The sequence below is a fragment of the Lasioglossum baleicum genome, chromosome 4 (assembly GCF_051020765.1).
Source record: "Lasioglossum baleicum chromosome 4, iyLasBale1, whole genome shotgun sequence".
Lineage (NCBI taxonomy): Eukaryota > Metazoa > Arthropoda > Insecta > Hymenoptera > Halictidae > Lasioglossum > Lasioglossum baleicum.
The window spans coordinates 12604510-12628774 of record NC_134932.1 but is presented as its reverse complement, the minus strand read 5'-3'; the positions used below and the strand labels follow the sequence as shown (position 1 = coordinate 12628774).

The 24265-nt window shown below is 42.4% G+C and overlaps 1 protein-coding gene across 3 annotated transcripts in view; it reads right to left on the bottom strand.

Annotated features, from left to right (window-relative positions):
- The window catches only part of Sit (stuck in traffic), a 57419-nt gene that overhangs the window by 7125 nt on the left and 26029 nt on the right, over window positions 1-24265 (bottom strand). Inside the window, exons 1-2 of one of the 3 annotated variants that reach the window (XM_076421778.1) lie at window positions 13049-13416; window positions 3068-3240 (exon numbers count right to left, since the gene is read on the bottom strand). The exons of 1 other annotated variant lie outside the window; for it this stretch is intronic. The gene's annotated coding sequence lies outside the window, so the exon portion shown is untranslated. Of the gene's footprint in view, window positions 1-3067; window positions 3241-13048; window positions 13417-24265 lie in introns of those variants that run through there. One more of the 3 variants, XM_076421776.1, reaches the window with a different exon arrangement.

The window sequence follows — 24265 nt, the reverse complement described above, 5'->3', positions numbered from 1 at the left end:
CTAAAATCGGCGAAGAATATCATTTCCACGTTTCTCCTCAATCCATTCTTCGGATGGTTCCATTCGTTCGCTTAAAAAATGATGGGAAAACAACGTTTTTTGATAATCAAACCTACGTGAAATTGCCGATCAAAGTCTCCTCTATGCAACGGGACCGCAAGAATTCATCTACGAGTTTTCGTTGTAGATTCATTGCTCTTTTAGCGACAGGTGTTTGCATAAATTTGAGTCTCCAGAATTGGCAATTGGTATATATGTATGTATGTTAACAATGTTATAAACAAAATAGTATAGTTGAGCGATGAGTGGCGCGTTGAATGTTTTCCAGTGATATATCGTGTAGTTTGAGCGATGTATCGAGTTCATTGGGCCAGGGGAACACAGCGAAAACTTAGCCTCAGAATTTGCAGAACAGAGATGCGCCGAGGTCAAGCTCATCATCATTTACTCGTCGAGCCGTTCTTATCCCGACATCGCAAAGTGAATGCACTCTGGGATGCAATCGAAACGGCAGCGTATCGATCCCGTTACCCGACTTTGGATCCTTTCGTTTCTTCACAGCTCTACTGTGTGTTCGATTTCTAATGCGTCAAATAGTTCATGCCAAAAATTAATTTTCAATCTCGATCTGGCACATCCTTAGTAAAAATCATTCTCGAACTTTCTCCAAGGCGTTCCAAGTCGAAAGACTCGTTCACGTAAACTCCCAAGCGATAGTCACGACTCATTTCCTCCGGGATTATTAGATCAACCTATAAGAAAGATCGAAATTCCGGCGAAGCTAGACTTCAGGGTAAAGAGTGTTGGAAGATCGAACGATTCCAGCCGAGCTATCGAGCCATTTAGTCTCGAGACTCGACGTGATTGCCGGCGATTTCATCGGGCCAATTAATCACCTCTACACGCGATCACGGGAAATCGTGTCGAACGGGAATGATGCAGATTAGTGTCTTCAATGTTTGTTCTTCCAGGTTGAAATTTGAATATTCCAAAATTTTGTCGTGTGCTGTAGAAAGTGTTAACGATTGAGCCTTTTTGGAGGAATAGTTGTTTGCCGATTCGCGGGAATAGTGGAGCAGATAGAAGCGCCGAGAGGAGTCACACGGTAAGTATGTGTGCCACGAGGAAATGCACCGACTCGTTGCACCTTTGCCACTGTTTTCTGTGCCGCGTCGATTCGACCAGCCTCCGGAGACCGGTTCCCCGGTGGCACGAGACCTTTGCTCGTGATCAGTGTTCGGCCATTGGCCTGTTACCCAAGGAAGGTGACTCACCTCCTTGCCGGGGACTCTCAGTCGGTGATTCAGTTTTTTCATTTTTCAATGCTTTCGATCGACCCAGTTCACCAATTTCAAATATCTCATTGGTTCGCATGTCCACGCTCATTGAACCCTTCTACCACCTGCACTCGATGCCAACCGTTATATCCCTTTGGCAAAACTGTATACGCATACCAAGTGAACAGAATTAACTCCCTCCAGGTCCCTTGTAGCACTCCTTCCGGGACACCCAGTATGCGGGAGCATTCGAACCACAATTACACCACCATTAACAAACAGGAGCAACTGGTCGGAATCTCGGTTTTTGTACCCATTCCGTCGACATCGATTCACAGTGGGAATAAAGAAAGCCATCGTATGGTATCGCATCGCGCGAGCGAATCGTTTCGTTCGTTATAACGGAATCGGCTCTTTGTAGTTACGCTTCGAAAATTCGCGGTCGCCTGGCCAAACAGCGCGAAATGAAAATGCGGCCGGTAACTATGCCGATCGGCGAATCTGCCGATTTCATTGCAAACCTGCCGATAATCTTCATTGCCCCCTAGATCATCCCCACAATTCTCCCGAAATTTTTTGCAAACCCTTTTTCTACTTTATACTATAACAGAATGAACGTACCAACCAAGAGTCTGTTTTGCAAGAAAGTATGCTAAGCTAACGAATGAATAGCAACACTCTTCAGTATTTATCAATGAAAAAAGCACAAAAAAGCTGGTCGAACGTGGCATGTGCAACGAAGCACCTAGTTGCGACAGTGTCAGAACATCGTTTTCTCTTCTGCAATTACGTCGTCGAATGAATACGTTTACCCTCTCGTTTCTCGATCGGTCGTTAAACAAGAATCGCCACGGGCCGAGCGAAATCCGTCTTTCGAACTGTCGCAACGCGTTACGGCGTCTTCTCATAAGCGATAGACGACTGCGTTGCAACGCGTTGCAACCGGGTCCTGCAATTCCTCGAGACGAGCTTACGAAATTACCAACGAGATAAATCGCGACGCACTCGTAAAACGTTTACGCGAGGCACTATGGTAGAAAGGTAAACGCTGTGCCACGCGATCTGAATTCTGGCCGCGTTCGCAACGAAATAGAAAAGATCCATACATGCTCTAAAAAATCGTGCGGCTATGCAGGATGTAATACTCCGCTGCCTCGCTTCGAAAAATTGCCCAAGTCTTAAATGGAAATGTATAGTATATTCTCTTTCGATTATCTTGAAAATCTATTTCAAATTTAAATTCCTCCGATGGGATTCGTCGTTACTTTCACTGGCACACACCTCCTGTCACAAGTTTTTTTCTAAATGTTCATAGGAAGGGATGCTAAACGCCGACAACGGTAATTAACAACTTATGACGCTGTTCCATGGAACAGATTATGCGACACTTGACTATTATGGGCTATTTAAAAACGATTGATGGTAGAAAATGTTATAAAACTTTCTCTCTCCTTGGTCCTTGCCACATGTATTGCTGTAATAGCTGTTTTCTGGCCTGCCCGTATCAAAATTTTAATAGAAAACTATCAAGATCCTGTGTTCCGAGGGTATTAATTGAAGTTTTGTAGCTTCATTTGGTCGTGAAACGACAAGACAGAACGTTTATGTAAGTTAGGTTATTAAATAGAAATTGAGCACAAATAATGTGGATATCCTTGTCACCTATACTTTTAGCTACTTTCTCGCTTGATGTTATCTAAACTTTAATGGAAAACGTGGAGTCCCGTCAATGTTTCGAATGGATGATGAAACTGGAGGAATTGAACCACTGAAGAGGAAAACTGACTTACAGATACGGATAATTTCAACTTCTGTGAAGCGTTATGGATCCAGATTGTCCACGGAGGGTTCAGAAAATTGATCGGCCCCGAATCGTTAATCGTTGCTCTCTGCGACTAGTTTCCAAGATTTATCCCGGACACATCCATCACCGTTGGCAGGTGTCCTTCGGCAGGTTCCGGACCTGGAAGATGGCAAGCTCGCATGACAATAGCGAGCGCAGAGACAAACGAGCCTACGCAAACGAGCATCGCTGACTTGTGAACGCGCCTTGAAAGTAAACAAGATCAGCTCTTCCGACTGACCGAGCACGCTCATCAGGTCCGAGCATAAATTACTCTAGGATCGAGCCAGCATATAATACTCGTTACGCAATGGGAATAGATCGCTGTGCGAAGGATCCAGAGTGCAAGCGATTCTGTAACTTCGAACCGTTTTAGATGATCTTGATAAGAATCCTGGAATGGTAATTGTTAGGAACGTGTACGTCCTGTTATGGGAACCATGAAGATCGCTATCGGGCTTCACACTCCTCGAAAAATGGTAAGATACACTTGGACATGCATGTAATTTGCTCAGAGCCTAGATTACAAGATAATTAACACGTTGTCTACCGGCGAACACGCCACATTTGCAATTCCAGGTCCAAACAGATCCAGTTTCTTTCACCCAAAGATCAAGGTCCATTATTCAGTTGTTCAAACATAACTCCATAAATTTTCCGGTTACTTTCCAGGCCTTTCGGTGTCGGACGAAACTCGCGATCGGTGCTATAATCACAGGACTCGTCCGCTGCGAGCTTGGCAACACGTCGAGCGGACGCAAAGGAGTTCGCCAGCAATGGAAAGACACGGTTTTCTTGCCACGCTTTCTTCCTGCCGAGGATTTCCCCTCGATCGCCCGTGGACGTGGACACAGACAGATGTGGAGAGAGAGAGCGAGCGAGAGAGAGAGAGAGAGAGAGAGAGAGAGAGAGAGAGAGAGAGAGGTTCACGTGCGATCGAGCTCTCTCGATCACGCGATCGCGTGATCCAGCCACGAGCGCGGATCCATTGATGCCAATGACAGTGCGGTAAGAGCGCGACGAGTGCCCGGCGCTATCGACGGGCACGATGCCCGCGAAATCTTGCACATTGCGCAGGTTATGCAACGATCCGGCATCGATAGATGACCGTCCCTCGCGCAGACGGTCCGTGAAAGTAGGAAGAGAGCGCGTGTCGGACCGTGATTTTATTTATTCCGGTCCTACATAGAGAACAGAGAACAGACCGTTCAATTTTTCCTGCGATAGAGCGTAGCGAATGTTTAGACGGAGAACGCAGCTTCTGGCGGTGTTCCGAATTTCCGAACGAACTCCTTTATTCGTTGTTTTCGTTGAACGCGATGCAACTTCGAGAAGACGTTGCCTGTACTGTCTGTTGACAATGTCCTGCTTTATTTATTACTTTTCTTGAACGTTCGCAACTTTTGTACACGACCATTTTAACATTGTATTATACACAGCAGAATCTTCGATGACACATTTTTGGTTGGCGACCGTAATAACCATTACAGCTGTCCCCTTGCAGATGCCTAGACCGTAAAACCTTTTCCGGCATCTGCAAGGCCCAAAAATTGAGTTTATTATTTAATCGTTTTAAAGCGCGTAGCAAACCTGGCCGCCAGAAGCATCGCCAATCGACAGCCATGAACTGTTACGACTGCGGGAGTCCCCTTCCTCCGCCAAACAAACGGGTTGTTTTTCAGACTCCACAAATAATAGTAAAATCGTGACCCTATAAACGTAACAAGATCATGAGCAGGAAGCAGTCTTCGGTAAATAATTTGATAGAGGTGAAGTTTCTAAGGGAAAATGTGGAAAATGAATGGCTACGCGCAACTACGGGAGGTCAGACAACTATCCTCAGTCCCCAGTTATGGTCTGACCAGGGATACCAGTTAGGTTGTTCGACCAGGAAGTGGTATTTCAAAGAATTATCCTTCGTTCTGTCTTGAAAAATGTTTAATAGGCACGGTTCTGCAGAGGAAATCAAACGTAAATCGACCTGAGGGGAGCAGATACAAAAATTACCCCTTGATTAAGCCAATCACATGTTCTAAATTCCTTGGGCTCTGCCGTACCTAGATTATGTAATATAACTTTCTTTCGGAGAAAGAATTCACCGGTTCCTGCGTTGCGGTTACATGCGTGCTTGCACGAGAAGAAATGCGGTGAGTTATTGGACTCCGTCGAGGAGAGTATCGAATACTCAACGCATTATCGGTTCTACATATGCATTTTGTCTTTTGTAACCATTCTTTCTACTTCAACAGAATTGCAATTCCGTCGAAGAAGTCTCGGCAATTTCCGAACCGATGAATTAGCGTTCAAAACGCAACAATAGTACATTGCAACCTAGAATCTTCCGCCGATGTCCTAATGTCATCCTCGAGCACAGAAAATTGCATTCTTCCGAAACATTCGAGACATAGTTCCCAGAAAAAAGTTAAACTCATTAATGTTCCGGCCGATTTCACGATCTAGTTACTCTTCTACAGCAACGCCGCAATCGCGTGTCCGTCAAAAAGCGATCGGAAAAAGTCTAACAGTGGAATCATTCTCGCAAGACAATGGTCGTCGACCGCAAAATGATGTCTGACGCGAATCGTTCCGACGATTGCTTCGAATAGAAACATTGTTGCGCGCGGCAAGGTCCCGTCGCCCGTCGTGTACACAGAATGTCAGGTTTGCGGCCGCTTTCGCGATCTTTCACCGGTTTACGAACGATCGCTCGGTCGTCGCGTTCAGAAGTGAAATTTCCCCTCAGCCTGACTCGTGCATCCCGTCCAGTTAACGCAACCGAGAGCCTAATCGAGAGGAACACGGAGCATCGATGTTTCTTTCGAGACTAATAGCCCCAGAAACGATCCACCGTTTAGGGTACCGAGCACGACAGATCGCTTCCGATTTTTATACCGATGATGCGAGACGTCTTCGAATCTAAAGTGGTTGGCAAGAGAAGAAAATTGAAAGTCTTGGTGAAACTAGCGCGCGAATTTTTATCCACCAAGGTAGGATAAATTGAGATAGACATTCACACAATTCATCCACGAAAACTTCTAGGATCGTTTTCAGTCGGTGTTTTCAATTTTTAGAAGGCTACATAAATCAGCTATGTAAGCTTAGTTAGCTATCAAGACGAATTTCCACGGGAAATATTAAGCGACAAAGGAGGCTTGATTTATCGGCGAGTTCCTTGCCACGTTAATTGCGGACAGGTAATTACCGTGCGGTAATTAGGTCACTTGTGGTATCATCGCTGGGAATCGAAACAGCGTTAATTTGTTTACTCGTTAACGAGCATAAAGGCAACAAACAGATCGCGAGTCACCGCCGATGGTTTTGGAGAGCTCGCGCTTTTGCAATTCAATCGCGTCCCGTTTTTTCCTGTAATTACACAATCGAAAATGTGCCGGGCATAATTTATCGGTGAACGATTGCTTTTTTAGTACACGTAGTTGCAGAGATATGCCAATTGTTCTACGATTTGATTTCACGTATTAAATAACGTGTTTCTCAGAGAGCCGTTTAATTGGCTTAATTAACGCTCAAGGATTCTCGAGCGAGAAATATGAAACGCGGAACCGATTGTCGAGACTGTTCCGAAATAGCCGGACATTTTTACAAGAGAAAAGTTGGAGAAGCGAAAGAGACATCGGAGGAAGGGGAGCTACAGCGATCGTCAATGGCAGAAAATTATTATTTTACATAAAAATATACGGCCTATCAACAACCATGCGATGGATAGAACATCGTGGTGATTTTGCTGTTGATCGACACACCAATTTTTACGCAAACAATGCAAAGACCACTTGGAGAATTCACTACTCGACTAGCTGACTACAATCAGTAGAATCGTCTCGCAATGATCAGACGCGGTAACCTGTTCAATCGCTCGTGTGACGAACGAGCATTCGCAGTCGATTTCTTTAAAGCTGATGCATTCGTTATTCGAAATTTTCCATTATGCAATTTCTGCATGCTTTTGCTCGAGTAATCACTTTACATATTATCTATCGATCTTCGTAATGACCCGAATGCCATTCCTCATGCACCAAAAACACTTTCACCTTTTCATTAAGAGCTTTCACACATTTATCTAGAAAAATATTACAGGTAACGTTTAAAACGATTCTGGATGTAATCGATTATTGTCCGAGTTAATTCTGGGTTCAGTTACCGATCTAATTATCCCAGACACCATTTCTCGTTGAGGACATTTTCACCGTGTTATTACCATCTGTTTCACTCATCCAGACCAACTCATTCTGAGAAACGTTCGGAACGTTTCTGGCTGCAATCAAACATTCCGTTAATTTAGTTCTGGACTAGACCACTGCTCTAAACACTAGGAAACCTCGAAAACACTTTCTCTGTTTCCCGACCAGTTCGAACTCCGTTATCCAAAACTTTATGACTCGTCTCAGATCGTAATCAATCATTCGGTTACTTCTGGGTTAGTTCGCTATATTCTAAACAGCTCAGAAACCATTATACTTCTATATGAAAAACACTTTCACCGTGCAATTAAGCCTGGATGGGTTGGATAACGTCGGTGGCCAAAAAGACTCATCAAACGAATCATAGTGCAATCAATCCTAAAACCGTAGCGCCGCTTTCTCTACTCTTCCGCGGAATTAAACATCGCGTACATAGTGTTTCATAATCACGGAACCAATTGGAAAAGCGGAAACTTCGTGTTTGCGACTGATTCGGAGCGAAGTGAAGTATCAAGAGAATTTTTTGCTGGTGTTAATTGACCGGTGGAGCGAGGCGATATGTAACTTCGCGAAGTAGAGAAAATCCTGAGAGAAATGTGGTCGCCGGTACAGAATTTCTGGTAAGAGGCACTCGAGAAAACCAGTGTGAAAATTAAGAGCCTTGCCGAGGGAGCACTGACCTTTCCTCCGACGTGCTCTTACACTTTCGCGCTTATGCAATCCCGCGTGATTCCCTGTGCGATCCGCTCGACCTTGATGTGTGTCCGCGCAAACGATTTTCGGTTCACGAATATTTTTATCGCCAGAAAATAATATATCCCATTATAAGTTATGTATCCTTGCCGTCTTAATGACTGTATTCTCTCCTCAATATCAGAAGTTAAGGACTTAGGAATTCACTTCTCCTCTACCTTAGACTTTTCAAACCATTTTTATCACATTGTCAACTCCGCCTCAAGAACGCACGGCTTCATACTTCGTTTTTCCACTGATTTTCATTCAATCCATACACTTAGGTTGCTATATATTACCCTTGGCCGTCTCCTGTTAGAATATGCTTCAACTATATGGTCTCCGAAAAGCGTTAAGTATGAAATCATGCTCGAGAGAGTGCAGCATAAATTTCTCAGGTTTTCTGCATATAAGACAAACAATCCAAAGTCAATCTTTGATCATGAATACTCTAAAATATTAAACATAGTCAACCCGGAAACATTATCTGATCGAAGAATAGTATCCGCGCGCGCGCGACCAGAGCTTTATTTTTAATTTGATAAATAATAATATAGATTATCCCGCACTCCTGAGGCAAATCAATTTCTACGTATCTGAACGTGTTTTGAGAACGAGAGCAGGATTTCAAACGATGAAATCCAAATCCACATATGGAGTGATACATCCTTTAAATCGCATTATTGCAAGCTCAAACACGCTGTATAATAATATTGATTTTTTTAATGGCACGTTACAGGTATTCAAAAGAAAATTACGCAAGATTACTTCGTTTCGCGATTGTCCCTTTTTATGTAAACTTTAGGTTAAGACTTTTTTTTGTTATTTTTCTTTCTGTTTTTATCAGTTCTACTGTAAACAACAGTAAACATTTGTATAAAAGGACCACGGACCGTATATAATAATAATAATAATAAAAAGAATGATAATAAAAATATTAAAACAGAATTTTTCAATTTTTCTAATTTCTTTACTGTTTCAAGTTACACCTGCTCATTTTTGTTTAGTAATTACAGTCGAATAGTAAAGTAAATAACGAAAAATTATTTTCTGCGTTGGCGTTCATTTTTTGGGGAGATGTTTATGAGAATGTCCACCGGGACGGAATAATTGATGACCCAGCATGAGTGGCGAGAGGTTGAAAACCGCGTCGATGAAAACGAAAGTGGTTTGCTGTCTCACATTCTATGGTGGTCGTGGTGGTGGTGGTGGTGGAATAGCGGTACCACCATTGGCGAAGCGGTTGTACGCCTTTCCGGTCGGGACGCGGAAATTCTCATGGCGGGAAACATAATCGCGATCGGGAGACAGGCTGTGCGAGCGGCTAGCAATGGGATCAAGCGTCTCGTAACCAGCTCCGATCGAAGCCCGACTCAATCTAGATCCTTTGGTCCAGAAACTCGGACATTCTAATCTCCCGTGCGTGACCCTCGTCAGAAAATGATGGAAGAAAATTGTTATTGCAGGTATAAAATTATGGATTGACACGCGACACTCTGTCCAATGGATCATTCATTCGATAGATCCAACGTCGAGAATACAGAAGGCAACGAGAGGTTCGTCTTGCATCTCTGAATAGATGAGATTATCTCTCGAAGCCTGAAATACAATGATACTCGATATTCCAGGGAACGGAACGGATCGATAACGAGAAGAGATCGACTCGAACCGACACACTCGTACTAAAGAAGACAATGCTAAAAGAGAACTACACGAAATAAGAAGAATGTCCGAAGTAACTTCGAGACTCTCTTAAATTCTTTTGTTTTCTATCGTTTGTATTATTTTGCGTCCCCGTTTAAGAGTAACTTGCAACCTGACGATCCGAGAACACGATTCAGTCCCCACAAACGACTTATCAGCAAGACGGGCAAAGATACGTGGTCAGCAGAAAGAAATCAAACTGCTTATTCGTGTACACGAGATTCTATTAACCTATTTATCGACGATTGTGCAAAGCGGGCAAAAGCAATAAAGAATTTCACTTGGTTTCAACTCTTTTAGCATCAAAGTATTAAATCCTCGTTATTAAAGTGTTAAATTATGTTTTTAGAAAGTCGCTTAAGAAGACAGAAATGATTGCATTAGGATTTCAGTCTAATAAAAGTTACAAGCAACAATTTAAATTGAACCCTAGAAACTTTCATGCTCGGAGACCGATCACGCCAGAATTGAAGTCGACAGTAAACTTCACGGCAACTTCAGTGCCGTAAAAAGGATGAAAGCGAGTTAATCGTAGGAAGTAGACGGGACGACTCTTTGACGAGGGAAGACACTGTATATACTGTATGTAGATCGTCGTCAACGAAGACTTTCGTGGACAGAGAGGCTACGCCTATGACGCGCTCGAGCTCGGGTTAGAGTGAAATTGCGAACGTATGGCTCGCAATTAGATTTCTAGTTCGAACGGTGGTCGTTCACCCGTGGAACCGACTACTTCTCCAAGGAGAAGAAACGTTGGTAATTATTTAGAAAGAGATACTCCTCTCCGATTTTGATGAAATTTAAATATGTTATAGATTTCGACATTTTGAACAACTTTTTCCGATTCATATACAGGCTTTTACTTTTCGAGATATTCGCAAAAAACTATTGCTGATACTGCATTGAATTTTCCGTATTCTTGCACGCCCGTGGTAACGGAAAATGCATTGTAGCTGTCATCCAGAATTTGAACTAGATCACGCATACGAAAATCCAGGAGTAGTCTTTCAAAATTGAAAGCTCACCTTATGTTATATATGTATGACCAGAGTGAGATCCTGTTTTCTCTCGAATCTTCACAGCGTGTTTACAAAAAAAGAAGGTAAACCGACGCCGCGGAGCGTGCAAGAATGCGGAAAATTCCATACAGTATTAGCAATAGTTTTTTGCGAATATCTCGAAAATTAAACTGCCTGTATATGAATCGGAAAAAGTTGTTCAAAATGTGGAAATCTATAACATATTTAAATTTCAACAAAATCGGAGAGGAGTGCCTGTTTGTAAATAATTACCGGAACGTTGTCCAAAACGGAATACGAAACGGTGGAAATCTCACTGCAATGTTAGGGAAACTCGATAGCCTCGGATAGTACTTAATTCGCTTCCTAGTCGGAACAAGAATATTTTACGGTGGCCTCACAATTGGCGTTCATCTGCGAACTTCTTTGCTTTTAGCACGTTGAAGGAAAGTAACCGCGGTTGCATCTTTCGATTATATAATACGGTTTAGCTATAATGTTAGCGAAGACGAAGTTCATTGCCAGACGGAATGTTAATTGCAGGTAGGTTTTACTTGTACTTACCTGACGTTTATCGCGGTTATTGCAGCGAATTATAAAAATTCAAGTTATAGTATATGTACAGTCACGCTAATATTTTTGTAGATGCAGTTGTTGAAAATTCGAAGTAAATGAAGTAAAGTAATCGCTTTACAATCGATAGGTAATAAATTAAAAGGTCAGCGTCGAAAATGTAACAAAAGGTCACTAAACAGGTGACAATGGACTACTTTTTGCACGGTGAAACTAATAATCCCGTACCGCAATAAAATAATGTTTGTTTTCCGGTAAATCCACGGCAACCCACCATTTTCTCCTCGTCCGAAAGCAGCGAGTATTTAATTCAAACAGTCTCGAAGGACAACGAGACGCCCAGCAAACTGCTAGCTACGTTCCGAGCTGAAAAACTCGTGCGACCGAGCGGAATCGTCGCACTGTGATTATACTCTGGTTCGTGACCACTTCCGATACGATTCAGCAAAAACGCCAGCGACGTGTCTCACAACCATAAGATGCGTGTACACTTGACAATTTTTCCCCCGAGACCACCTCCGAACATACATATCCACATCGAAACAACTTCTGAAATATGGAATCGTACCTAACGAACCAACCGAAAGATGATTTTATAGAATTCGGGTCAAAATCGTGAATCCTGTCCACTGGGAATTGACATCGAGGGACAACATTTGAGCGACAAAGAAATTCTGTGGAATCTTATAGTTCAGCATTTTTTGAAAAAGTTCCGTAGTATATTGATCTCGAACTGTCGCTATCTGCTTGCACAAGAAACGCTGACCAAAGTTACTGCAAAAATTGTTCTGAAATGGACACTCGGCTTTAGGCCGAGTCTCCTCGAAGAGGGCTGAGAATAGTTCCCTGGTGGCAGGATTGGCCTCTATCGGTCGGGTATCAATTTGCGAGGTAACGGGATAGTTGCAGTCCCGGCATCCGATGAAACATGCGCTCGCGACGCGAAACCGGTTTGGGATCACGGGAAATCGTGTCAAACATCGCCAGGACGACAGTTTTGAGATCAGAGGGTCGCAGGAACGCTGCCTTGCAAGGACGCTTCCGCTTCGGAGGATATCCGTAAAGCGTCTACCCCTCCGAGAGAACGATTCGGAGCCATGATCGAGAGCTTTCAAGACTAGAAAGGCATTCTCTTCCTCTCGTAACCGTCTCGGAAAATCTAGAAAGAAATGCAAGGCGTAACAGTAGAAAGTTGCCTCCTAAACCATTACGAAACCTCAATTCCAATTTTGCTAGTTTGTTTGGGAACTTTCCGATAAACGTTACGAAAGATACTGGACATGTAGGTGTATGGGAGGTTGTAAACAGTTGTGGTCCTGGGGAGCGAAAGGTGATCGGAAGAGAGGTCTCGAAAGTTTGATTGATAGTTCTGGAAGTGGTCTGGTCATTGAATTAAAAACTATCATCGTCTTTCAACCCTCACACCTCCACAAACTTAGCTTCTAGCAGTTAGATTTAGATTTGATCAAGGGTGACGGAGAATCTCATTGTTTAGAAAATCGGCAAACAATCTGACTTCAACCGACAAGAAAATCATTATCCTGTTTCAACCCTCGAACCTCCACAAGCATTGCCAACTTACCTCGTTGAACAGAAAAATCGGCTTCAAACTACAAGCGCCCTAACCCCGGAAAAGATCATCAGGACCACAAAAAAAAATCACACTCAAATTGCACCACGATTAAGAAGCTTGTCAGCTCTTACCAATGAATAATCAGCTCTCAAATAAAAAAAGGACCGAGATCACAAGGACCTTATCACGTCAGCATCCTCCGCGAACCGTCCACGATCAGGGAAGATCGAGGGTGACTCCGTAGATCGAAGGGGATGTTTCTCACGATCGCAGACTGTAGATCTTAGATGGTAGATGTCGATCCTTGAGCACCGAAATGAGGACCAGCGAGAGACCGATCGCGATCGAGACGGATGTCTCGCACCGGACCAGAAGATGGGCCGGTGGATCGATGATGTTCTGCGACGTCAGGAAGCACGGCCGCGATCCTTGATCTCGCGCGATCCGACGTTTCTGATGGACTGAGAAGCCTGATCCAGCCACGCCGCCGTTACTTTCTACACACGGCTCTACACGGAGTAGGAAAAGGTGCAAGAAGTGGGGTGGCTGCCACGATAATACACCTGGAGGGGCGGCTGTTACCTTTTTTGCACCTTTATGGGGTTGTTTTGTCACTTTGTCTACTACCTGTCCAGCTGGCGCTTTACCTCCTCGAGCTCGATGCTTCGTTTCGAACTTCGAAGCGTTCACGTCTCTCAGGAAAATTGCATTCCCTCAGAAATTTTGTTGCGAGCACCGATTTTCTTTAGGAAATTATAACAGTTCAGCGTTCGTCGTGTTCGAATATTTTCTGGAGGCTCCGTACGGAATTTTCGCAATTCTCGTTCGATTTACCTGAAAATGGACACGCGGCCTAAATTCCTGCGTTTTTCCAGTCGGAAACAGTAATTTTAAGCGGACCTTGCGTTCCACCGCTTGACCAGGACGTTGTTAATAAAATGCGCAGCCAACGAGCGCGGTTGCGACAATGGCGATTTGCAACAAATTGAAACAGTAATTGAGTGGAAAGCGATTGGTTCCGAATAAGCTAACCTTAACGCGTTTCGTTTAACCCTGAAACGAACTCTTTTCTTTTTCTCTTGGAATTCTGTATTTTTAGTGTCGTGTCGATCGATTTTTCTAGTTTGCTCTGTTGGATCGTGTCGCCGATCTGAATTCGCTCTAGATTCGATGGCTGAGCGACACTATTCGCGTCACAGGTGACTCAAGAGTTTTCGAGAAAAGTGCTGGTTGTCACGCGATTGGAGGCGACTACAGAGTGCAAAGGAGTAATACCAGATACTGCAAAAACAATGTTATATAATGTCAAAATCAGGGCTGTGTTGCAAAATGTAAGGCAAGCTGTTAATATCCGCGAATTTTCCAGTGCATTGAATGTATAAGCTAACGATACCATCATCCCTCGATTGTGGATTTTTATGCGTACATGGTCCTACCAACAATAAAAATGTCAACCTTGACCCGTTGATCGAACTCCAAGACATTAAACATTCAAGTTGCCATAAGAGCGTGCGCGAGTCGAAACGAAATGGCTTCGCAGGATAAACAGTTTCGAACTTGAACGAAACAAGCCTGTAATCGCGAGTGTGAATGATCTGTTACGCAAGGATCGCAAGCAGCGGCGGAAGTATGGTACATACAGGAAGCGGCTGCCTATTAAATCGCGAGCCACCGATCCCAGCCTCATCGAGCATCAGCTACCGACCGCTGCCGATGCGCGTTATCTCTTTCAATTACGTCACTCGCAGTCGAGAAACTTGCGTAATGGACCTCGGTGTCTTGTTCCCTCTCTGTCCCCACGACTTTGTGCAAATAGTTCCAGAAGCTATTATCCCTCGATTGCGTTTCGAAACAACCCTGAAATCGCGAACGAGGATCCCTCGCTTAGGCAATCGGTTTGCATCGGTACCAGGATTCTTTTTCATCCGTTTCATCCTAAATATTCTCTGGTCACAACAAATGTCGGTTCCCCATTTCTTAGCTGTTTCAAGACCTTGTTAATAAAAAATCGAACCGAAAGAAGTCAACAGGTATCACGATCGAGTTCGAATATTTTCGGCTGTTCGCGCTTCTTTACCAACGCGACGCGACATCTCACGCTGGACCCGATTGAAGCACGCAACATTTCGGGAAAAATCAACTTTCACATTTTGAACAATTCAATTAAAGAAATAAATGTGAAATATATTAAGTTACACACAAAAAAATCATTGAGAAGGAATTATTTTTTTAGATATGTGTTTATTGATGAATTGATTATTCTAAACTGAAGTTCAAATTTCATTGCAATATCTTTAGTGGCTTAAGACTTATTCAAACATGTCGCGTGCTTCTTCAATCGGGCCGAGGTAGCAGGGAATATGGGTCACCGCAGAAAAGTAGAATGATCTGCGCTATCGTCATCGAAACTTGCGTCGGAGATTTGCACGGACACGACCGCGGCGCGGCGATGATTTGTTTTCCCAGGTGAACAGAAAGCAGGTGCATCGATCAAGTGCTTTTACAATCGTCTACCATCGATGAAGTCTTATAAACATTTCCCATTCATGAAACAATTTTATAATCATTTATATTGCAGCATTGAATTGAAAAAATTCACATTTTCAAGCACCGGGCAATGTACTAATCTTTCCTCTACGCCAAAAGCAAGTGCGCTTACGCAAGAGAAACAGGTTTAAAAAATGGCGCGTTATCGCCCGAGGATCTCGAGGCGAAATAATGCTGCGCGTACTCGATCTTTTCGAGCCGGAAAGTCAGCCCAATTTCCATGTGCACAGTACATTTCGGCACACCCTCAAGCAGGCACAATACTCGCAAATTTTTCCTGCGGAACCCGAGCGTGGAGTTTCGCTAGCAAAATAGCCGAGTAAACGGAGAATGTTAGCGACTACATGGCTCGTTAGTTAGACAGACAATCGTTCGCCGAGATTGCGAGTGGTTATCAAGATTAACGAAGTGGTTCGCCAGGTCGTGTATCGAGCACGTGCGATCGATGCGAGAGATCAGTCGATGGCTGGGATCTATAATTGACGTTTGACAAGAATCGGTGCTTTCGAAGGAGAGAAGATACATTCTCTCGATCCTTGAAATATGAAAAGGCAGAAAATCTGCAGTCGACCACAGAATCGATGCTTCCGTTTCTCGATTGCCGAAATCGTGGCGAACAGTGACACGAGCAGGCGAGGATGCGCACAGATGGGAGTAGAGGAGAGACAGGTGTTTGGCAAGAGGTCTCGAACTGCCTCCGAGGATCAAGCTCTCCCTTTAAATTTCGCAATCGGCCACCGTCGGACCAACAGAGATTGCAAATACTCGCGCCTGCGCGTTGGCTTCAATTAATATTAGTAATCGCTTAGAAAGGAGTCGCGCGTGTGATGAAAGACGACGCGCGCAATTTTCAGTCGGCGTGCTCCGTTTTCTTCGAGAATCGTAAAATCGGAGAACTGCACCCTGTTTGGCAACATGAGTTTTGCTTTGAAAATGGCGATGGATATTGTATAGATATGGATATTGTGTAAATAAAACACGAAATAAAATATCATACTTTTTGCATTGTTATAACACTTTGAGATAAACATAACCATACAGTCTATCTTATCGTTAAGAAACGATTTACACCCATAAATGTATTAAATTCGAACCATTATTTTCAGCAACAATACTTAAAATTAAAATTGAAAATAAAGACAAAATACAAATATTTCCAATATTCTTCAAATAAAATACTATTTTCAAAAAAATTACTGCCTCAAATAAATTATTTTATTGTCAAAAATTTCTGCATCAAATAAATATTTTATTTTCAAAAATTACTGCATTAAATAAAAGATTTTATTTTCAAAGTCGTACACATACTTTGAGAGAAATAAATAGGATTATTTACTATTTAAAATACTATTTTCCCCAGCTCTGTGATAGACATTAACAAAAGCGCAATAATGCAGATGTTACGTTCCGCTTCGAGGCGAAATTAAACGTTCGCCGACAATTAATCGCGGCAGATAGCAATTGCATTGTTTCTCACCTTCGCTCCGAATCGCTGGCAGATACAGATCAATTAAATACTATGGAACACGTTTAAATCATCACGGTTCAGAGAGCACAGAACCCCGCAACGTTAAAAGTGCCCAACTTCACATTTCACTTTGCATGGATTTTTACAGAAATCCATAAATATTGCACTTTATTACCCCGAGTTCCCAATCTGCTTGTATCAAATCAAAGTTTCAACAGCTTGCAAATTGAACTTTATTTCTGTGTAACATGTATCTACGCGATTCGGAGCTATAATACATTCGAAACTGAAAACGCATTTGGTACAGCTTGCGGCACTGCAGCCACCGGTTATAAATGTCTGCAATTGTTTTTCCCATCGTGCGGTGGAAGTGCTATGTCATCGGTGACATTTTGATCGCGGATTATTATGTTTACCTGTTCTCGCTTGTATCAATTGGAATTATTCTAATTCGCGGAATGTACTTGCGACGAGTTGTAATTAACGAGAAGCTGTCCTACAAATTAGTTCGTAGGACTCACAAATAATTTATTTTTTGACAATCAAATGCTGCTTTATAATGAAACAATGGTATCTCAAAGGAATTTGCAGCAAATTCGGAAAGTATCTGTTCAAATCGTGGATATTCAAAAGGTTGTAAAAATCCCCGTCTATAGGGACATTTCAATCGACAATTGTTCAACGATTGGAGGAGTCAATGTTTGCATGGCAAAATATTTTATGCAGCCACCGTACACGGACAGCATGAATTACGAGCGTCTCCGGTGATCGCTATGCTACCTTGAAAGGCTCGTAGAAGAGGAGGAGACTCTTGTAAAAATGTCTATAGGGGTCGACAGAAAACGCACGAATTTTCCCAACGGCCGCACCTGGCCTCAAGTTACAATTCCTCGAAAGGTATTCCACGGTTATACTATCGTCGGTGTGCAACCACGGCAAATGTCAAAAAGTCATCGTTTGCGTAGCCCGTGTGTCTTCGCCAGAGAATTTACGAGGCTCGTGACAAATCGCAGCCGCGATTAGCTATTGCTAAGAATCATCTGCGCGCGGAATCCCTCGATAAAAATGCTTATCTCGGTGCGTCGCATGATATTTGCCAGCGCAATGTCGATTTCCAATCGGCCAAATAAAACTGACCCAACAAACAAGCCTTGGCAAATGGACAGCTTGGGAAATTTCGGGGACTGTTAGAAAATAAGAGAATAAGCGAACCTTTCTCTTTAGAAATAGAATAGTTTCAAGTATTTGCAATTTTTGTTTCGAACATAGTCATTATTTTTCGTAACAAGGCTTCGGATAATTCATACGATTGTGTTACGAAAAAATTCCATCGACCCCCCCCCCCCCCCGGAACCTTGGCAATTATTTGAACTATTATCTCGTAAGTTTAACGATCGGTCGGAAATTCGAAAGGTAACCGAAAAAAGCAACAATTCGAGGAAAATCGTGGTTTCGCCATTCGAACGAAGGTCGTTGCGCTCTTTGTAAAGCATGCATGCGCCGCGTCGCGCCGTTTTTACCTCAGCCACCTTCCCCGCGATGTTGCAGATGAGAAGCAATTTGTTTAATTAGAAAAATAGCGTTACCGAAGGGTAAAAAACCGATTTACCGATCGACATACTCTCACGCACTTGTTCGCCTGTCCTTCGACTCCGTTCATTCAGCCAAAGAAGCCCGATAGCGTTAAATTATAGTGGTTTGCGGACCGAACAACCATAACCGCGGGTTTCTGCGCCTTGCTTCGTCTCTCGGTGATCTAATTCTTCCCCGAAGGTCTACGGTGGTGCTCAGAAACGTCCGATCGGTTAATCCAGTAACTGGACGCGCCGCACCGGAAAAAAAATTGATCGAAACAAACGAGATCTCGTTGACTTTCGAGAATACAGTAGCACAGATCCACCAGCTATACGCAGCTGCGATTTAGATCATTGTTTAAGGAACAACAAATTATTCATAAAATCGTTTACGAGATGCGTATGTATTAGATAATCGTAAAATACCATGTAAAAAGAAAAAAAGAACAGTCCACCGAATCTTCAATTAATTATTTCTCCGAAATCCACAATCTGCATAATGTCAGCAAACACCACGTCGAAAATGACAACGAATGTACTCGCTGGTGAACAGTGACTGAATGATAAACAAAAGTTGAAACAACAAGTTGTTTTGTCGCAATAGAACGCGTGTACTCCGATGCCAAGAAAATTGTTTAAGTAGAACTAATTATCGTAAAATGATCAGCGTGTTTTTTGCACTCTCTCTTGACAACAGTTCCAGTGAAACAGAGTTAATGGAAAAAAAGCAGCGCGCATAAAATAAACAGCCATAATTTATGAACACAAGCAACCTCTTCTTGCGATTTTCGTAAAAAAAACAGAATGATCTATGGAGACGATCGATTTGTAAAAATCAGTGATGATACGTTGGTTTTGTTAATTGCTTCCTGCTTGGTCGATCGAAAATTACGGAAAGATGTTTACGTCGATGCAAAAACATTAAATGCGAGAATGCCATTAACCTTCTTCCTTGATTGGTAATGAAAATCAGTACCTTGAACTTAACCGAGGAATAATTCATTAACACGGTCGGTATTCAAAACGTCAGCGGTATTAGGTCATAAATTTTTATACACAAAGGGTCGCGTTTATTTTGTTAAAATACTGTGTGCAATTCAGGGGACAAAATTATTTTAAAAACCCTGAGAATTATCAAAGTGAAAACCTGGAAATAAACATTTACGTTTAAAAAATTTTGAAACACTTCAATCATACGAAACAGTTTGCCAATGTGCCAAAAATGAGAGAGCGTAACGTAAGGCAATAGAAAAGGTAAATGTTGATTTATGTTCTCGTTGTTTTGGTTCTTCAAGCTGTCTCATTATTCGCTCATTTAATACTTATGGTTTAAAGTGGTGTTTGATATGTATTGCTAAGTAGCAAGAACGTTTAATTCATTCATTTTGTATTTTTCCATCGTACGAGAAGAAGTTAATAAATCTACAGAGAGGGGATATAAAACGATCCCGTAGCGATTATGTTCACGCAGTCCGCAGAGGCAGACTGGTTGCGATGCAGCAGGCGTTCATGCTACCAACGAGAACTTCGATTATGTTTTTCATCTTTCATGTGCACGTTAATCCATGGTAAATACCAAATAAATATATTTTGTAATAAAGTTTTTCATAAGGAATTTATTATAAATTAAGAACTCAATTAATTTCCGATTGGAAATTCATGGATAGAACAGAATTTTAATGGAAGATCGAACACCGAAGGATAAAAACGAACATTCGCGCCGGACTTCCCACATTGTTTCGCAATTCACCATACGTGATATGGCAGCAATCTGGCAACAATCGGATTTTCGAAACCATAAATAATTCTACCCTCGGGTTTCGAGCCGGTGCTACCATTATCGCCGATAATGGCAGCCAAGCTCGTAAATATGTACGAACGTCGATCCAGTTCTGCATGTTTACTGTTTATCATGTTAACGAGATCCCTCGAAATGTCAGTGCCTCGTAACCCACACGGATATCTCGATAAGTATCCGGTTCCCTCGTTACCGGCAACAAATGCTCTAACGTTGCAAATCTGCAGAACGTGTTTATTGAACAAAAAAAAATATTGCACAATATTCCCAAAGAATGAACCAATTAAGTACGAAATTTATAGCTTTACATTTTTGTTCTAAATGGTCAGTGTGTACATACTGAAGAAAAAACATCACAAATTCAGATTCCGAGGTTTTCGCGAGGATCGAGCATTGAGATTTTCGCGAAAATTCGCGACAAACGAGAGTCGACAGGCTTAAAATCACGAAACCGCGACACGAATCAGGTTCTCTATGAATTTCGCCGGCAATCAAACCATAAATCTCATCCAAGCCGGCGACCTTTCCTCTCTCCACGAAACACGTAAGTACGTCAGATTTCCATCGCTCCGAGCCGCGCTTATACGATTCGAATTGCCGGTTACGTCGCGCGTCGTTTTAATTCCAATCGGGGCCTTCCCCGTCGGTAAAACGGAACGACAGGATCGTGCCGACACTGTTAACATTGGGCCCAACTATGTAAACAATCAGAAACCAGACGGAACGATGCTTAACACTAGAAGCATCGAGCCTGTCAAAATGGCAGATTTCAGATTTTTTTCTTTTGTAATTCGTCAACTTATAGAAATATTTTCTTGCAACATTTTTTACCATACTTCCATATTCGATTGCAATTAATACCTTCAATATCTTCACTTGATCTGTCAGAAAGATATTTCCCCACAGAGCAAAGCGACTCGCTATCATTTGAAAATATTATAACATGATTAATTTTATTCGTTCTCATATGAACTTTTCCGCGACAGCGTTCGAGCACAATCATGAGAAATAGCGCGGCGATAAAAGCAACTTTGCGTATTTCTTGCGGAATATTTATCGAGCTACTGCAGCGATCGAATAGGAAATTTATTCCAAGTTTCTTGCTGTCGTTATTATCCCGACAGATTGACATACCATTTTTCCATAAAATCCACTTAGAGCAGAGATTTCGTTGAGGACCGAAGAAATGGTACCACGGCTGTTGCAACAGCCAGGAATGTCATCATTGAGCAACGATATTCGTGCGCGACCATAAACGTCCTTTTAATTGCACCACGCGAGCGGAGATAATAAGCGATGAACAGACGATAAGGAAAACCAAGAAAGAACACAAGAGATTTCGAAATTAATCTGTTTTCAGAGGTCAAGGCGAACCGTATTCAAATGAAACAGATGCTGCACGGGTCGCCGCAAAAACATCTGATAAATTGCGAATAACTACGTTATTGCAAGTGCAAAGTTTTTCTAATTAAGCTAAATGCTGGTCGATCACCGATCCAGTTCCGCGACTTTGATCTTCCGTAGATCTGCTCGATTTACGCTGAAACGTTCATATTCATTTTGTTTGGTCAATATGCGGTCGAGAGATTTGAACTCAAAATCATATTATACTTGACCAACTCTTAGAAGCACGAATTAATTTGTATGCGTAATAACAACGTTGGGAAAGAATAAATGGATAGTACACTGTCAATTTTATGCATTTTATCGAGAATGCACTTTTATTCGACGGTCGCGATCAAGATTGCCAGCTTTTGTGGAAAACGATCGTTCCTGCGAGTTGGTTAAAGGTTTGCAAAATATAGGATATAGTTCTCAGCACGCAGTGACTGTGCCATTATTATCTTGTTACAATAGCGTTGTCGATGTAAAATTATCGATTGTGAGAGCGAAACCACTGACCAGCTGAAAAACGAGAGATAATGCAATGGGTTTTTGTACTTCTGGTTGCTGTGGGCTATGGTGCTTGAATGATTCTGAATTTTTAGAACAGTAGTCTAATATTAAAAATGTAAGACAGTTCAGTAGAATTGCAGTTTTTATCGCAGTACCGAATCATTCGACTTAATGTTCAAAGAAACTGAGTATCGCTTAGTTCTTTACCGTTATATGCAATTAATTAGATCTTGAAAATGAAAATTAGGTCTTGTTTCCATGAGGATTGCGAAGTGGGTGGCGAATTCTATGCGAACTTAGCGTTCTATGCGGCCGTTGATGTCTCCAAGCTCTGAATTTTCAGCACAGCGAGATAGCACTAGAAAATTTCAATGGAAATCACTAGAACGAAAATGAACAGTGTTCGTCGCCGGACAATGGATCTCGATGCGATCTCACGTAAACGTCTGAGATTCGCATACTCCTTTGCATACTTCAGCAACAGTAGTCAACCTGAGGACCCGTATATCCTTGATTTATTCGCGTCGCAAGACAAATGCGAACCGAAACGGTCTTTGAATTGAAGTTTGCCGAACCGACGAGGATCGCGGGAAAGATCCGTGGATCCTGGTATAGCGATCATTTGCAGACTGATCACGTAGATGTCGTCCCAGGATCCCACAGGGAGATTTTAGCTTCCTGATAAACCATTTTCGTAGGCCTCTTGCGAACTAAACATAATAAAATTAATTCTCGCAATCTACAAAGTCAGATGCAATCGAACCACTTGCTGTCAATAATTAGACTGGGGCTTTTTATGCAAAATATAGTTGCAACTGCACCGTCGCAATAGTAAGTAATAAAAAACAACTACTTGAATCCCCGTCGATCACTGAACATGGTCTCTACCATATAATAATTACATCGCGTCTCATTTCCTTACCTATTGCATCACAAAATTTCCCGCGCGGAGGTTCTGACGTGCGGATCACTCGCAAGAAGAACAATAAACAATCATTACGCGGCACAACAATGAAACCTCCGAGGAAAACAAGACTGACGTTAGCGATTTTATCTGTCGAACAAAAAAAAATTTGTATAATCGAATTTTCCTTGTCAATGAAAAAAGAATTGCTTTAGGACGAAAGTCTCAAAAAAATGCAATAAAATATTCTCCTCTAAGGATGCAAGAGTCCAAACAAACAGATAGTTATACTGGTAAACAAAATCATCCGAGGATATTGGTCGAGCGATACGAGATGTGCAACGTGCAGTTTTTCCGGTGCAGTTCTATTATGCAAAAGACGTGCTCCGGGTAAACAGCTGATGTTAACCCAACCCGAGAAGAAACACGATTACGAAATGTCAGCCACGAGGACGAAAATGGACGTCGCGTCGTCCGCGTAACAATAAATCGAACACGTGCTGCGACTGTCCTCTCGCATAACTTCCAGGAAACGTGCTGCCACATCCTCGATCTATCGAGGAGAAGAAGAACGATCTATGATTTCTTATATAGATCGAGGCTGGAAGCATTATGCGCACATATTTCTCAACTGTGAAATGTGTATTTAATTTCTACTACACAGTACACAGCAGTGTTTTCAACAAGATATCGTGCGCATTAGAAATGTGCAGTGTGCAGTCACAACGCGTTTTAGTAGGAAAGTGGAGCGATCGATCGCAACCAATTTCGATCCAGGGGTATAATGATCATAGGGATTTGCATCGGTAGAGTGGCGCGAGCAGGTCGATCATTGGGAGCGGACACGACCATGGACGAGGTCAAAAAGTGAACGGCCAACCAAATTCTCTTGAGGGAATGGCAGACAACGCGCAAGGTATCCGTTAAATCGTGAACGGTTAGAGATCTCACGGAAGCAATCTTTCATTCCGGCAGGATTCTTTGACCCCATCGAGAAAGATTTCGTCAGCTGGAATCGGTATCTCACAATAATTTCTACAATCGTTTTTCGTTCCAGTCGAAGAAAACGACCTCATCGCGTCCATCATCGGTAGCGACGTTAATTGCACCGTTTTAGATTCGCGGGAAAGTTCATCTCGTGAAATAATTTTATGCACGTAA